Raw genomic sequence first — 6,873 nt, forward strand, 5'->3', positions numbered from 1 at the left:
CAGAGTTCGAGCATGCTAGGAGCAAGATATGTGGATGGGAATTGGATGGATTTGATAAATTTGGGAGATTTTCAATGATGCTAGGAGATGAAAAGGTATTATTGTACTTTTATGTATACCAATTAAGAAATAATATTTTGAAGCCAATGCATTATTGTAACTTTAAGAACATTTAATAAACTTTCCCTCAAGTGTTCTTGCTCCTAGCCTCACACCTCTAGTAGAACGAGTACTATGTGGTGTTCTTGTACCATTTGTTGCACTACATTGCATAGTATTTGAACATATCAATCTGAAGTGCTCTAGAATTTTAAAAAAAAATATTTACTTTTACAATATTTAGGTGATTAAATAATGTCATGTCAAAACTCATGAGGTTCATTAGATGGGGTTTGGGTAATGCTAAGAGCAAGAGATGTGGATGGGAATTGGATGGATTTGATGAATGGAAGGGTTTCAATTATGGAAGGAGATGGAAGAGGATCTATTAGCAATTTGTTAGTGTCATACCCATTAAGAAATAAAAATTTTAAGCCAATGTATTATTTTACTTTTAAGAATATTTAAAAATCTTTACCTTAGGTGTTCTTGCTCCTAGCCTCACATCTCTAGTAGAACGAGTACTATGTGGTGTTCTTGAACTGCTTGTTGCACCCTACATTGCATATTGTTCACATATCAATCTAGAGTGATCTATAATATTTTATTTTTTTACTTTTACAATATTTAGGTGATTAAATAATATCATGTCAAAACTCAGACAAAAAAACCTAGGTATCCTACCCACCAGAGACCATCTCCATCAAATCATCTGTGAGTGTGAAATCCATACCTCTATATGAATAACAAGTATACCCACAATGTACACATGGATGAGATCACACTCCATCCTTAGATGCCTCCATATCTATCCCATCACACATTTGCTAATAGCTAAAACAAAAATGTTGATTAGGCCCTGAAGACTGTAATGATGTAGGTGATGGCGATGCAAGTGGAACAAGTGAGGATAACATTGGTGGTGCAAGTGACTCAAGTGGAGTTGACACTAGTGGTGCAGGTGACACAAGCGAAGATGGCACTAGTGGTGCAGGTGATGCTGATGGAGTTGTTGTAAGTTGTGATGATCGAGGTGCCATAGGTGATGATGATGGATTTGTCTCATGTTGGGATGACCCTAGTGCCATAGGTAACAATGATGGAGCTATCACATGCTGTGATGACTGTAAAGGTGCATTTGTCGATGGTCGAGGTGACATAGGTGAGCCATGCTCAATGATAACATTTGTCAATGATGCAGTAGCATGAAGAGTCAATAAATCAATAGACTCCTTTACAATTGATGGGAGCACAACATGAGGCATGGTTTTTCATGTTGTATGTCTCCTCTCATTTTGTGGTACCACCCTACGAGCCCTAAGTCTATCCTGCATAGAGCCTCTCCCTCTATCCTAGAACTGAGGGATGTCTAAGTAATTTGAATTCTTGCCAAGGATGAACTCACAATATAGCTTTCTCAAAAAATATAGAGGCACCTCATAATTATTACATGGTGGTAGGTCAAATACCATATACCACCTATCTAAAAAACATGATCTCATCCTAGCATGAGTGCACCAATGAATAGGAAAAGTTTTGGGTGTGTGTAATAAGGAGTTTTCGGATATAGGATTAGTGAAAAGAGAATATTTAGTACCTTTCTTTATGTCTTTATCTTTCACTTGCTGATATGATAACCCATTGGCATAAAATGCATGACACATATCCATCTATGTACCCCATTTCATAACCTCCCTAGACACTTCATTTGTATTTTGGGCCATTTGTTCAAGTGTATTCATTAGGGTTGAGTGGTGAGAAAGTGTAGATGAATGCAACCTATTGACCATTTGGGTAATTTTAGCAGTATTTTATGAGAGGCAGTTTATGAGGTCCTCTTGTGTAGTAGTTAAATGATGCAATTATATGCGTGGAGGGTTTATAGGAGGTTCTGGTTGTTGAATGCAAACATTGAGTGGAGGGTTTTATGGTTGTGTTACTACAGGTGGAGGGTTTTGCGGTTGTGTCACAACAAGTGGAGTGTTTTGCGGTTGTTTCGTGATGGGTGGAGGGTTTGATTGTGTAGGAGGTGGTCTTTCCTCTCTCCCTTGTTTTCTTGGATTCCTTGATGCATCTATATTAAAAAAATTAAAATATAATTACAAAACCACATTAAAAAATTTGATAAAATAATACATAAGCGATGAATATAATGAAGACTTCCCTTATTTGCAGGGTTCCATGGATGGAAATGCAATCAAAAATCATTTTTTATTCTAAACCCGATTGGGTTTTGGTGTTCTCCTCCGCAATCCATGCTGCTACTATCGTTTGAGGATATAAAAATGCCTTTAAACACAGACAATAGTCACAATATATACTTTACAAAACTCAATGGGTTTTGTAAAACCCAATCAGGTTATTAACTTAGATAATTCAAAAAACCCAATCAAGTTTTTTGAATTATATTATTTAATAACCTGATCAAGTTTTACAAAACCTAATCAGATGTTTTAAAGTATAATGGCTAGGCTTGGATATCAAGCCTAGCCAACATTTCACTTTTAAAAAACCCGATTGGGTTATTGAATTTTTTTTTGGGGGGGGAGGGGGTGTCCACTTTTTTGTACACCAACTTGGTGCACCTCTCTCTCTCTCTCCTCCTCCCTCCCTCCCTCCCTCTCCACTCTCTCCCTTTCCTATCTCTCTCTCTCTCTCCTCCTCTCCCTCTCCACTCTCTCTCATTTTCCTATCTCTCTCTCTCTCTACATATATACATACATACATATCTCAAAATCACTCTCTCTCAATCCTATACATTGTCTCCTTCCCCTCCTCTCTCTCTCTCTCTCTCTCTCTCTCTCTCTCTCTCTCTCTCTCTCTCTTTATATCCCCTACTCTGCCCCCCCCCCCCTCTCTCTCCATCCACTCATTTTCTCTTTTTCTATGTCCATCCAATCCAATCTCTCTTCCTATATCCATCCTTTCCATAGTATCTCTCTCTCCAACACTCACTCACTCACTCTATCTCCATCCTATCCACTCTCTCAAGTTTACTATCTCTATCCTATCCACTCTCATCCTATCTCCATCCATCCTCACTCTCTCTACATCCTATTCCCTAATCTCATCCCATTGTATGTCTCTCTTCCTATCCACTCTCTCTTCTTATCTCTATCTGATGAGTTAGCGAGCGAATGAGAAAGGGAGGGAAGGAGAGGGAAAGATAGAGAATTCAAAATATTTTAGCATTCATGTTTACCTATTGGTTGCATGTTTTGGAAATAATGACTACCTATTTGTGACTATTCTTAATTCAAATGGATGGAAAATAAAATTTTGATGAGTTAGGATTATATACATCATGTTGTTTGTCTCTTCAATAGATTTCCAACGTGAAGTTGTTCAGGCCCTTTCAGAATCAAAGGAACAAATAATGTCAACAAAGCAATGGTAATGTGGACATCATGCCTCAAGTGAAGGTTTGTTAAAATAAAAACCCCATCTTATGATTTTTTTTAATCATTTGATTGACAAATGAGGCCCTCAGAATACTATGGCATGAGGCTTAGAACACCTTTGATCTTAGAAGCTATTTTTTAGGGGTTCTATCCATTGGATATACCATTGATCATTGTCATTGGGCTTGTCAGTTAATATTCAATTTCTCTTAATGAGTTGTGTTTGAGAGGCATGTTATCTTTTACCATGAAATTGTAACGCTTAAATTCATTATCCAGAAGCAATACCTTTGGCTTGAGAAATTATGTGCAATTAGTTTCTTTTTAGACCTCTTTAATATGGGGAACCAAATCAATTAATCTTAGTTTTTTTCATCATTATCTACACCGTATACTCCTGTAATGTGGGAGTATGTAATCTTGGGCTTGAATGCATCATATTAGAAATAGTTTTAAAAAAATAAGTCAACTTTAACTATTTAACATTATCAATTTAAAAATCAAGCCTTAGTATGTGATGTTTAAGTTCTCCACTCTAGTACCAATAATAACACAAAGAGAAATGAGACAAATGAACTCCCCAACCACACAGAAATATAAACTAAGTTATAATTACAAAATATGAAGCTCAATAATATTAACAAAATAATGATATATTTTTTTATTGATTGATCATGATAGAAAGATAAAGTACAATCTACCAAATGAACTTCCAACATGCTACAAACATGTAATTATAATATTCAATTTACAATGTAACACACTCTAATCTTATCTCACTTTGTATCTACCTTCTTGCTCTTGTTCTTCCTTGTTTCTCCCTTTCAAATGATTGCAAATATAATTATATGTCATCCTTAAAACTATGTGAATGATTTCAATTGATTGCAAGTTGGTGTGAATCTCATGTAAATTGGTGAATTGTGTGGTCAACTCAACATGTAGCCAATATCTACCAAAGTAAATACATTAGGAACTTCATTCTTAATATAAAATAAAATTTTAACATAAATAAATGCGTAAACAATTTGAACTTTGGTGTGATATAGAAAGGAAAAGAATATCATATAGAATAAGACACTAATACAAATATATCATAAACACATATTCATAAGAAACATAAGATGGAACATTTACTTTTTAGATCTTGTGATAGCCTCTCACTCTCATTATCCCAAAATTCAAAACCATAACCATGTCTCTTGTTGTCAGAGACTCCAAGAGACGAACACATGTCCTAAGGACTTCTAACAAATAACTCTTCTATATGTGGGCTACATTTTGACAACAAATACATAGAAGAAATGCACCTTCTAATTTCTTAAATCTACATTTCTCTACTTCATCTTAATCCTTTAAACATAATGATAATGCTAGTGACATGAGCTATGACGCCATGCCTCTCTTGTTTAAGACGGAACATTGAATTGGATATGGCATTAGGGATACGTTCCCTATGACATCGCTTAACAAAGAAGGAAAGAAAAGTAAGGGAACCGTTGCACGAAACGTGAAAAAGATGTCGATTCCGAATTATTTTTCTCTGTGTGGATGACGTGAAAAATCCTACGACAACCTCCCCCACTAAAACACAGTTAGAAAACTCAGATTTATATATCGCTGGGAAGAAAGAAAAAGCCGCCTATTCGCCCAGGGAAGGAATCATCGGCGCGCAAATTGCTCCGCGTAAGCAAAAACGTGAGGAGATTTTACTGACCCTTCCCCTATAAATTGAATCTTCTTCACCGTTACACAATTCTCTCATGCTTCATCGCTTCGCAGTGATTTCTTTTTCATGAAACGAGCAGCCTGCAGTGAGATTTGAAGCGCATCGTTAGGATTAGGGTTTGTACCTGAAGAAATTGAAGAACTTTACAGTGCCAGGGGCTTGTATTTGAAGAAATTGAAGAACTTTACAGTCTTAGGGGCTTGTATTTGAAGGAATTGAAGAATTTTAGAGTCTTAGGGGCTTGCATTTGAAGAAATTGAAGAATTTTACAGTGTTAGAGACTTGTATTTGAAGATCTTTGAAGATTTTCCCAGTGGTAGGGTTTGTCTCTGAAGTCTTAATTTGAAGGTTTTCTTGCTGTAATTAGGTTGTCTGAAATCTGATTGTTGCCGTGCCACAATGCCTCATCGGGGTAGGATGCATCTCCCTCATTTATCTTTGCAATGGAGTAGGAAGAAGGGAGATGATTTTCACAAGGATGTGCCCAAGGGCTGCGTCGCCCTTTACGTTGGACACGGGGAAGAACAGAAGCGTTGCGTGATTCCGGTGGAATATGTAAATCATCCTCTGTTCGAGAAGTTTCTCAAGGAGGCCGAGGAAGAATACGGGTTTGAACAGAAAGGCAGGATCGCCATACCATGCCATCTCTCCGACTTTGAGTGCGTGCAGGAGGTCATACACAGGGAGGGTCATGAATCTCACCGCCATGCTCGCGTGAGCTGCTTTGGTTGATAAAAATGTGCAATTGTCAGTCAGCAGAGAACAGAAACCCTGGCTCACAGGGTTTCCCTCTTCTTCATTTCTCAGTATAGGGTTTCTGTGTTCATACAGCCGCTGAAAAGGGCGGAAAGTGTGTATCTGTAAAATGTATCCATAAACATTATGTCGATTGATCTATTCACGTAATCGTTACTTGTTCGCTAAGAATCGAGGGTCTATGAGCGGGTTGTGAAATACAGAACCCTCGCGGGACTAAACTTATATATATATACATTTATAGATACATATGTATATGTATATACATATAATGAGAACATGCTTTTGGCAGCCAATTTGCTTAATTTTTAATTTTATTTTTTTATTGGTAATAGGTATTTATATTTATTAATAAAAACAGAATACATAACATCATAACCATGTATCATAATGTCCTCCTAAGGCCCAGCTAACATTCCTTCCTAAAGTCCTTTCATCATACTACTACTTACTTACACCTAAATGTCCACCTCAACTATACAACTAACATTCCTTCCTAAAGTCCTTTCATCATACTTCTATTACTTACACCTAAATGTCCACCTCAACTATTACATAGAAGGACTACATGTTACAAATTGATTTTTCAAATATCGATTTTGTCGATAAAGCATGATAACAAAAAGCACTTGGATTTATTGGCTCCTTTTTGCATCAAAACTTAAGCCCCATCCACTCATGTACTGTCGTGTCCTTGGTCTATCTACATTATTAGCAACATATCCTTTTTGAACATATCCAACTATATTCACCGAAACTTTAACCCATGCATAGACAATATACAAAAATCGTAGCATTAGCTACCTTTCCAAATTAGGTTGGACTTATCATTTATCCCCTTTAGCACTACTTCCTTCTCGTTAACCTGATAGACAACATCCATCACTT

At 36.7% G+C, this 6,873-nt stretch overlaps 1 pseudogene across 1 annotated transcript; it reads left to right on the forward strand.

Annotated features, from left to right (window-relative positions):
* The first annotated feature begins 4,665 nt into the window (after positions 1 to 4,665).
* LOC149530684 (auxin-responsive protein SAUR32 pseudogene) lies at positions 4,666 to 6,156 on the forward strand (annotated as a pseudogene). Its single transcript, XR_016358974.1, has one exon. The product of XR_016358974.1 is annotated as an auxin-responsive protein SAUR32 pseudogene (transcript).
* Positions 6,157 to 6,873: the final 717 nt, after the last annotated feature.

The sequence above is a fragment of the Cupressus sempervirens genome, chromosome 11 (assembly GCF_028749045.1).
Source record: "Cupressus sempervirens isolate cs-2001-9-10 chromosome 11, ASM2874904v1, whole genome shotgun sequence".
NCBI lineage: Eukaryota > Viridiplantae > Streptophyta > Pinopsida > Cupressales > Cupressaceae > Cupressus > Cupressus sempervirens.